Raw genomic sequence first — 11,648 nt, 5'->3', positions numbered from 1 at the left:
ATGTGGCTGGGAGGATGTACCCTCTCGAGGTCATACGGGCATATTGAATCTCCCAAGAATCTCGATGGCGCCGTCTAAACCCGCATCATCTATCTCCACATAATCTGCCATGGCCTCTGACAGTGTATCTCCAGAAAGTCCAGTGCCTCATAGCAAAGTCTTGATGATCGCCAGCTTCACTTTACGGGTGTGGTCACTCATCGTATCTATATATTTAAAACAACTCTATGTCAGACTAGAGATACATTGTTAGAGGAGAGCTCAATCTATCTAATCAGAAACATTGACTAAATAACTCCAAGCAAGATGCATCCACATCTCGAAGTTTGCAAGAGTCGTATATGGACTGTTGCAAAGAACGAAGAACGTCGAAGAGTCATATATAGGATCCCATAATTTGGCCCATAGCAATGGCATCTATGTTCAAGAACATTATTTCTACTAGTAACTACCCATATAAGCCCCCACTCTTGTAGCTCTCTAGCCAGACCAAACTACTTTGTGCAGAATAAGCCCGAGAAAACAAGCATGCTTGGAGCTACTAGAAAAGACCCAAATAGATTTGAATCTATAGGTCCATTGATAGGCATTCAAATTGATGCCCCATCTGTCATTCAAATTAGCTATAAGGGCAGAGTTATCACCTAGAAAGTTGATTATAGCACTTGATATCCAAGAGAGATTCCTTTTAATACCTCTTACCATCCCCTATGAGAGGGATCAGGAATTTGTCTGATCCTTTCCCTTAGAAGTGCCCTGCAACAAAAAGTAGTAGACAAGTGTTCCAACAGAAGTGAAGAGCATTCCCACTTATCTTTGTTCCACAAATCTCTCCAAGATTTGATACCAACTTTGTATAGCTTGTGAGCTCTATTGAAGTCCTATTTATCTATGCTAGGAAGGAGGGAACCAAACCAGCCAAAGTCCTCTAGAATGAGCCTAGACTTAGAATGGTGGGTGTCTTTTACCTGAAGGTAGGGTTTCCAAGTAGCCCCCCCACATGTTCCTAATCAGAGTTGAACCTTTAGGAATGAATTCCTTCCTAAACATAAAGATTTGCAGAGGAGAGAACCTTGTCCAGCACTTCTTTTACTTAAGCTCAAATATGTGACAGTCTATTTTGATCAATAGGGCTCAATAATCAGTCTATTTTGATCAATAGGGCTCAATAATCAGTACTATCAATCCCTCTACAAACCCACTTAGCTATGCAAACTTGTCAACAAGTTTACTTAGGTCGAAAACTCCAAGCCCCCATTTCTCTTTAGGTAAACTCCAAGTCCCCCCTTTCTCTTTAGGTAAAACATAAATTTTATAGGCAACTTTAGCAACCTTCTTGACTCCTACATTCCCACCCCACAAAAAACTAGAGTCTAGAGAGATAATGTTTTGCAAGTGAGACTTAGGAGGCTTCTAGCAAGAAAGGAAGTAATTAACATAAGGGAGAAGGTAGTGATTGAGGACAAACACTCTAGCAAGAAGGGAGGGTTGATAGCCCTTCCAAAGATCAACTTTGTCTACTACCCAATTCCATCTATATTTTAGAGAAACCTTAAAGCCCATAGGAATGCCCAAAAGTCTAAAAATCTCACCATTCATAATTTGCTTGCATCTAGCCTTAGTGACCACATCAAGAGCGGTGCCATTATAAGTCCAGTAACCTATTTTGGCATATACCCACTAGCTAAACAAAAGGTATTTAAGCAACTCCAAAAAGTCTTTATAGATTGAGCATCATTAAAAACAAGAGAGTTAGTATCATCAGCAAACTGTTGTAGACAAAGATATTTGGGAGATCTAGGGAGCTTAAGCCCTTTCAAAGAGCCTTTGTTCAAGGCATTAGAGACAAGCCATCCTAGGGCATCAGTAGTAATGACAAAAAGGAGAGGGGCAATGGGACATCCCTATTTGATAGTTCTCCCTGGAGGGATGGGTTCAGTGAGAGTACCATTCAAAGAATTAAGAGTGCTAAAATTCCCAAAGACGCTGTGGACTGACCCTCTGAAATTTTCCAAACCCCATATCCTCAAGAGACTAGAAAACAAAATCCCACTCCAAAATCAATTTTAAAGAAAACAATATCCATCTGATGATCATTAGCATACTCCATACCTTCCCACACAGCTACGATAGCATCCAATATGTATCTACCTTTGATGAAACCCTTTTGCTCTTTAAGAATAAAAGAATCTAATAGAGGAGATATTCTTTTAGCAAGAGCAAGAGCAAGAGCAAAGATTTTATAAACAGAAGTGAGGCAGGTAATGGGCCTTCAATTATCAATCTAGTTATTGGACCCCCTCTTGTGTATAAGCTTTATAACCCTAGTATTAACTGAAATTGAAAGAGAAAAAACCTACAAATTCCCTTCAAACCAAAATGAGATAAGGGGGAAAAAATCCACATAAGCTATATAGAACTCATTTGGTAGCCCATCAAGACCAGGGTTTTTTCCCAAAGCCAGAGCATCAACAGCCTCTTTAAACTTCCCTTGAGTTAGAGGCAAATCCAGTTGAGCCTTAACTTCAATGGGGATAGCTTTTCCCCTAGTTCTAGCAATAAGGGCTCTAGCTTGACCTAGTAGGAGACTTAGAGAAGATTTTGCTAAAAAAATTATTGCACAAATTTAAGGTTTTCTTTCATCATCATGATGTTTCCGGAGTTTTCCTTGTTTTCCTTTAATGGAGGAACCATTTCTCTAATTTTCTTTTTCTTGAGTGGGTTAAACATGTGTTTGTTTGGTTGTCTATTTTCCATGCCCCAAACTCCTTAGTGTAGAGGAGAATCTTTTCATATCCAAGAATCTCTTCCAATTTTAGAGAGTTTTTAAGATCTGAAAGCTTGGTTGAGAGGTTCTCAGTGGCCTTTAAAGATTCCAAGTCATTTATCTCTTTTTGGATCTCATTTCTCCTTCTTTTTTTGATTTTCCTATCTTTTCTCATGAGTTTACCCAAAACCCCTTGAGTTTTTTTAACAAAACTCACACGACTGAGAGTTTATCTCTTTTTGGATCTCATTTCTCCTTCTTTTTTTGATTTTCCTATCTTTTCTCATGAGTTTACCCAAAACCCCTTGAGTTTTTTTTAACAAAACTCACACAAGACTGAGAGGAAGAACAACCTTGTTGAAAAGCTTTGGCAAAAATATCAAACACAACATTTTTAACTTCCTCAAGCTTAAACAAAGAATGGTTAGCATGGAACCCCCCATTCCTTGTGCTGATGTTGACATCTTGCTTAAATTTGAAAACAAGAGGGAAGTGATCAGAAATGAGAATAGACTTGTCAAGAGAGCAATCAAAAACAAAAGACAAATTAGACAATAGAGAGAAATTTACATAAACCTTCTCAAGTCTAGCTACCTTGTAGTAACTCCCCTCCTATTTGTTAGTCCAAGAGACACTATTATTATAAGAAACATCCATCACATCAAGACATTCCAACAATTTATTCCATTCATCGAGCTCCCTCTACCATGAATTACCTGACCCAAGTTACTCCATCTATCCGAAATGACCTCAACCATATTAAAGTCTCTAGGATAATGCAAGGCCCTGCCAAACTCACCTCCTCCCAGAGCTCAGCTCTACCATTCACACTACAAGGAGCATTAACAGACACAATGTTAAGGTTGAAGGGTGTATCCAGCTGGATAGCCACCCAGTAGGAGGCACTAGCCAAGATTGAATTGGCCACATTTTTGCACAAGCCCGAATGGCAGTGCCTTTCTTATAAGAGGCATGGCTGGAGGGAAACCAGGTGAAGTCCCCCCCAAGTCTTTTGAGATTGGCATCCAAAATTGGACACAACATTCAATCTTTTGAAGGCATATAAAATCAAACTTATACTGATGGTGGTCAATTATCCATTTTGTGATAACTACAGCTTTGATGGGATCACAAAACCCCTTACAATTAAAAGAACACCCTTAAAGACTTAGGTTTTTTAGATGATTTAGGAGGCTTATTAAACACTATTTAAGCCCTATTAGGGTCAATGTTTTTCTCTTTTTTTCTTTTGGCTTTAGATTTTTCAGGAAACACTGGTAAGGTATCTTCCTCTACCTATGTCATGATGATTTCCGCATACTTCATTATCAATTTTCTCAATCCTATCAAAAAAGGAGTTTAGCTAAGAGTCCTCTACCATAACCTCATCTTGCTCAAAATTAGAGGATGAGATTTGGCTGGGGAATTGAGGCAACTCATTATCCTTATTATGAACAAGAACAATAGGAGAGACATGTAGCTACTACTGATGGTCTTTGAGCATATCACAGGTGTTGGGGGTTTGTCCTCCATTGTTATCCTCTTCTTGGGCATCAACCATAGAACTTTCAACTTCAACAAGCAAAGGAGCATATTTATTGATGTGCTTTTTAAGGATAGGCTGAGAGCCCACTTTAGGTTTAACATGCTGTTTTTTATTAACTGTCTGGAAACCATCAGTTTTTTGCTTCCCCCCTCCAATAAAGAGCAATCCTTTATGATGTGTCCTTGCCTAAAACAATTCAAGCAAGCATTTGGTAGGTTTTAATAGAGAATCTTCTATGTATGCATCAAGAAGCCCATTTGGTCAAACAAGCAAACATCATCCATTAATTCCAAGGAAGTATCTATCCCTACTATTAACAATTGAGGCTTCCATTTGGGGTTAATCGATGGGATTGACTTTTGTCCCATAACTTTATCTACGTTATTTGCATCCTATTTGAGGACACAATGTGCTCAAGTGCCATGGGGGCACTACACCCTAAAGGGGCTATCAAAGCCAATCAAGATGAGCTATCATAGGGGAGAGGTAGGCAAGAACAAAGAACTGCTAGGGAGAAGCATGCGCAAGATGCTCAAATTGGGGTTTCTTTAAAAAAAGGATGCCATATGTTCGCATCCCCTAATGCCATGTCATAAAAATTTGAAATGCATGAGCTTCTTTTGCATTGGAAAATGGTGAGATCATATCGAGTGTTGATTGCTTGCATTACATGCAATTGAATGTAATGCATTGTAGAGAGAGAAAGAGACGAGAATCCAGCTGCAAGCAAGCTCACCACCATTACTTCTTTAAGAGATAGAGGTAGAGATAGAGAGAGAGAGGCTTCAACACTAGCATACCTTGTCTGGTCCCCCCTTTGCCCTCTTGTGATCCCGACTGTCATAGCAATGCCATAGCCCCCTTTTCTCTCGATGCAATTGCCCCCCTCTGTTTTGACCCTCCTTTGCTCTCTTTGCCCTCCTTTGCTCTTGATGCTGCCACCCTCTGTCCGCGCGCGCCTCGCAGAAACAAATCTCTCTCCTGCGGGCTGGCCGAGGATATAAATTTTTTAGCCGTCGCTTAAGCAACGTATATCAGTATGCAAACGTCGCTAAAACAGTCGTTTTAGACATTTGCTTAAACGACGCCTCCAAAAATGTCATATAAGCGATGAAATTTTAAAAAAAAATTTAAATGTCGTCAATATGTCGCTTAAGCGATGCATTCGTCATCGTATAAGCGACGCTAGATAATTTAAACCCCCTCGCTAGACCCCCCAATGGCTTGTAGTGGGGCCATCTCCCTTCCTAGACTAGTTAGTATGTCCAAGGTGTAGGCATTTAGGAAAGGGTTGGTACTTATAGGATTTGCACGAATGTTAGGCAAGGGACCAAAGCCCGGTGGAATCGAAGTAACAGGGGATGTAAAACCTGATGACGCACTTGTTATAGGCATGGCCAATGGCATGGGGAGGTGAATTGGCGGTATAGATCTCAATGGCTCGAAGATGACAGCCATTGGGTTTAGTCCTTGTGTGATCCCTGGTACTCCCTCTATCGTGGCCATATTGGAGTGCCTAAATTCTCCTTAATGAGCACTTACATTTTTTTTTCTTTTTATACTTTCCCTCAGCCTGTTGCAACCTCAAGAGGCTTGGTGTACTCTTCATTGGATCAAATGGGTGTCCATTTACCCTAATTAGCTTAGGCGCTATACGCACATGAACGACCTGAGATATTTTTTTGAAAAAAGCGGTTGCTAGGAACTTCCTAGATGGAAGAGGAGGTCCTAAAACCTACTCTCCATCACTGTCTCAAGACGATTTTTTTTTTTGAGAATTTGTTTCCTCTTTCGCAGAGCACATTTTTGTGGGTGTTCCAAAAGGAATTTTGAAACTTTGTATGAGGGAGTTGTAGTATTTTTGGAGTACTACAACTTTGTTTCCCTGAGTCGTCGTGATTTTATCATTTAGACCCTCAAAAAGTAGCCCGAATATGACTTGTCATCGTTGTTGCGCTATTTTTTTACGATTTTTCGTGGTTTTTGGGCTATTTTTTCCCTCGATTTTCGGGTCAAATTTTGAGGCTGCTGGTTGGAGGCCAAAATGATTGATTTTGACTTTGGACGACTAATTCCAAAGTCGAAGAGCTCGATGTAAGCTTTTCGATGATCCCTATAGTGCCTTCATCGGATACACGGTTTAGGAGATACGGGCCTCCAAACAGGGGTGTTTTCTAGGGGTGTGTTTTTTTTCCCACGTGAAACTCTGGTGTTTCAAGTCATGAAACGGTTTTCACGTGTGAACCGAACTTCACGTGGATATTAAATTTTGATTTTTTGCCCCCCCTCCCACATGAAACTCTGGTGTTTCACGCGTGAATCGGACTTCACGTGAAAATTAAAATTCGAAATTTTTTTTTTGAGTCTAGTGGGAAATACGAATTTTCCTTTTTGGGGGAAATATTTTTTGAATTTAAAATAAAAGGGATATGGGTATTTTTTCAAAAAAGGTAAGTGGAATAAAAAAAGTCAACCTTTTAATGACACACCTGACCCCCAAAATGGACAAATTGATAACTCATGAGCATCTTCTTATTGAATGCTCATTAGCCTTAATGAGTTATGTAAAAAAGTGATTAAGAATTAATCCAAGATTAATCTTTTCACTAATCTTTTCCTCTTTTACACTAATCAAAGACTCTAATTAACCATTAATCTCTAATTAATTTACACAATTGAGCACATCATTGGTTAGAGAAAGGGAATGCTAATCTTTGTGCATCAACAATTGTGTAAATTAATCTAATTTAGAGAATTAATTAGACTCTTAATTATAGTCTCCTCTTTTGGACACAATTAAGCAAAGAGGGTCAAATTTCTCCAATTGATATGATTAGATGTTTTGATGCATCTAGATGCTCTCAAAACACTCAAAAACTCCAATTTCGACTACTCCTATGATCAATTTAGACCCCAATTAACACATTTTCTAAATTTTTAGCCTCTTGAACGATATTAATCACCCTTAATAACAAAAATCAATCCATTAAGAGAAATTAGTCAAACTCAAGGGTTTTTTTTATGGTTTTAAGAAAGTTTTTGAAAGATTAAGCTACTCCTAATACTTGCTAACATTCTAATCCAGACAATTTCAACAGAAAACACACAATTAAACTAGAATTAATGATCTTAGATCTATGTTTAAACTAAAGAGAGCTAACATTCACTAAAAAATGCATTGTATTGTATTGCTTGATGCAATGGATGAAAACTAAGCCTAATACAACTATGTGCAAGTCCTAAGAACATGAAAAACCACAAAAATAATAAATTAATATAGAAATTAAGCAAAAAACATTCTTTTCAAAAACAAAAAGAGAGCTATTCTACACCAAATCTCACACAAATCACCATCAAATCCACATCTTTTTCATGGGAAACCACTAATCAAGATAATGGGCAACGGGTTATGCATATATTAGAGACAAAATGATGGAAAAAGCAAAGGGATGGCTCCCCAGCAGTGGCACGAAAAATGTTATGGCTCACCAAAAAGAGATTACCTGGTGAACCGCAAACTATCGTGAAGATCTTTCCAATGGGGAGCTTGCAACCCTTGAGGTCTCCAAGCTCCACACCTCCTTGAGATGCACCACTGCGTCTCCTGCGAGCGTTGTCACACCGTCGCGTTGCACTACTGGTCCTCGTCCCTCCTCTCACTTCACTTCACTCACACACACTCACTAGAATGCATTAGGGAGAGAGATTTGCAAGAGCAAGACTCAATTGCACAATGGGAGAGTATGTTGTATAATGAGAGAAATTCATTTATATACATGGCCATAAGTGTTCATACTCACTTAAACTATGGCTGTATGGGCACTTTAGGCTCATAAGAGGCCTAATGCTATTACAATGACTACTCTCATAATATATCCATGAAGTACATCACTTAGGACTTCATCCTAACTTGCTACCACATGCTCTTGAAGTGGGAATTGCCATAAATACTCCGTCACACCATTACGGGCGCCCGCCCAAGTTGTAGCTTTAGACACTATTGCTTTATATCTTGAATGTATGACCCTTTGGTATATCTACCATGACTCCTTGATGCAAGATAATGGCGGTAGCTCTTGTTAATCCTAGAATTGGATTAATAATAATACATTAGAAAGCAAATTGACCAGCCATCCACATACACACACATGATTCAAATTTTGAATTTGAACGCATGGGGGGGAGGTGATGAGTGCCTTGGGGAGAGAAGGCACCTCTTTTCAATCACAAGGCCTTTTGTCAATTTGAATTTTGAATTTGAAGAAGTGGAAAAAGAGAATGCATTCAAACCCTTGTCTGATTAGATTAGATGCCTACATTTGGGCTAGAGGAAACTTTTGTATTTATTTCACTTATATATATATATATATATAAACCACACACAATACATATGCACAAACTATACATACACAAACATATATATATATATATATATATATATATATATATATATATATATATATATATATATAATAGACATGTGCTCACACACACACACACATACACACACACATGTATACACATACACACACTTTTTTAGTTAGAATTAGATAATATTTTCCACGCACGCACGTGCATACACACACACACACACACACACACAACCCCAGGGTCAGGGGGACAAGAGGGACACACAAACACAAATACACACATGCACACACATTACCCTACGGGGAAGAGAGAGGAGTTTTGTGGTTAGGGAGGGGGGATCCATGAGGGAGGGAAGGACAAGGTTGGGAAGGGATTGGGGAAGGGGGAGGGGGGGGGGGGCACACACAATATATGCATACATACATACATACATATATAATATATACATGTATATGTGTGTGTGTGTGTGTATATATATATATATGTGTGTGTTTGTGTGTGTGCATACATACATATACATGTATACATTTAGACATACATATGTATATATCTGTGTGTGTGTGTGTGTGTGTGTGTGTATATATGCGTATGTATGCATATATATGTATGTATGTATGTATGTATGTATATGCAACTTGGAAGATATAATTTCATGTCACAAATTTACAGCTTTAGAGGGGGTCGAAGATAGATAGATCAAGAGAGAGAGAGCACCACAATATACATAAGCATACAAATACACACTAATCTATACACACACACACACACATATACACACATACATTCCCTATATAATATTTATAAACCCTTTCTCTCTCCCTCACATACACACACACACACAAATATTTATATACCCTCTCTCTCGCTCTCTCTCTCTCTCTCTCTCTCACACACACACACACACACACACACAAATACACATAAATGTATACCCTACTCAAAAGCATGCACATGTATAAATATAGATGCATTTGATACAAAGATTTATATGTGCGTGCATGTATGTGTGAACGTGGCATGATGTGTCAAAGATGTACTGTTGCACATGCATGTGTGTGGGGGGAGGGGGGTGGGTGTGTGTGTGAGGTGGATCATATTTATGAACTTTAGATATATATATCTATTATGTGTGTGTGTATGTATTTATATATGTATAAAAATACACACGCACACTTGCAATCATGCATGCACACATATTCACACATACATGCACAAACACACTTGAGTGTATGTGTGTACACACATATTTTTAAAGAAACATACCCTCACATGTGCATGCACAGACACATATAGACACATAAGTGCTCACACACAGACACATATGAATGCAAGCAAAAACTTTCTGTCCTAAGTTTCTTGTTACATGTATTTGCATGAATAGATTCTAAGCCTTGAGAGGTTGAAACATAAGCCTTGTGCATGACCTTGTTTGATGGGAAATTAGTTGGAGCATTTAGAAATAGTTTTTGCACTTCTACAAGGTCTTCTATTTTCGACGGCTAGTTTCGATGGTACTCGCGTCGTCGAAATGAGCGACGAAATAAATGTCGAAAAAATCATCCATGCTTATGTTGAAATAAGCATCAAAATGAGGGTCGAAAAAAACGTTGAAATTTTATTTTTTTATTTTTTTGTGTGATTTCAAAAAAGAATTGAAGTGTTTTTAGTTCTTATAGTCATCTACCTAGCTTTTAGTTACTTTTCAAATAAATACAGGGATATGTAACAATATCAATAAAAATTAATAAGCCAATATTTGTTTGCCAAATCTTCTACTAATGAGTACAGTAGACATGTTTAAATAGATTTGTGGAAACTCATGTTTAATTATAAAAACTTTTTAGAAAACTTCAAAAGCAAAAAGTCTAGATAAGTGGGTGGTTTCAAGCATGTGGAAATGCAAGTTTAATTATAGATAACTTTCTAGAAAACTTCAAAAGCCAAAACTCTAGATAGGTGGGTGGTATGATACAATCTTCATTATTTTTGTTTCAAAAATAAACTCCTAATTTGTAACCAGTTCTTCTTACTATGTATAGAGGTGTGTGTCAACTAGAACTTACATCATTTTATCTATAGGAAACCACACTACTTTTTTCTCTCCTTGTCTTACACAAATGTTCTCTCTTCTTTAAACCATTCACAACTCTTTGAAACAAAAAGAAGCTAGAAAAATTATGGGTTTGAACTCTTTAAAAAAATTATTCGATGATGCACGTGTAACAATTATTGGCCAGGTGTGTCATTAAATGGCACAAACAAAGTGGCACCCCTATTGTTACGTAAAGGCACCCATAATTTTACTTTTAAATGTGTTGTTATGTGAAACCCATATAAATTCTCTCCGAGTGGTGCTATCAAGGTGTCCTTAAGCCTTCCCTCCCTACAAAAACGTCAAGAGAAAAATTCTAGATAAATGGTATTGCACACTCTTTTTAGGTTTTGTTCCAAAAATAAGAATCTCTATGTAGTAAGATCTTTTTTCTATGTATATGTGTGTGTGCCAACTAAGCCTCACATCATTTTACATACATATAACCATACGGGTTTTTTTCTCCTTCTTTTACATGTGATCTTTTCGGTAAACCATTCACTACTCTTTGAGAGAAAAAATGTGCATATATATTCTCTTTGAAAAATAGTGGGTTTGTACTCTTAAAAATAGTGGGTTTGTACTCTTAAAAATAAAGTAATCCATGAGTAGGTGTCGCTAGGTGTGTCGTAAACCTCACACACATAGCAATGCCTCTATTGCCACATAAAGGTATGTATAAGTTTGCATTTATAGGTAAGTAAGACATAAAAGTGTATGTGGACATATTTATGTCATGTTTACTGGCCAACTTTATGGAGTTATTTAGAACACATGGATAGTGAAACTCAAACTTTTCCTATTTTCATATCATCAGCTATATAGAGGAGGAAAATTAGGATTTATTTGGGATCACATTGGTTACGTCAAGG

The sequence above is a fragment of the Cibotium barometz genome, chromosome 51 (assembly GCF_041138505.1).
Source record: "Cibotium barometz isolate CiBa-2024 chromosome 51, ASM4113850v1, whole genome shotgun sequence".
Classification (NCBI taxonomy): domain Eukaryota; kingdom Viridiplantae; phylum Streptophyta; class Polypodiopsida; order Cyatheales; family Cibotiaceae; genus Cibotium; species Cibotium barometz.
Note: the sequence above shows the minus strand (reverse complement) of the source record.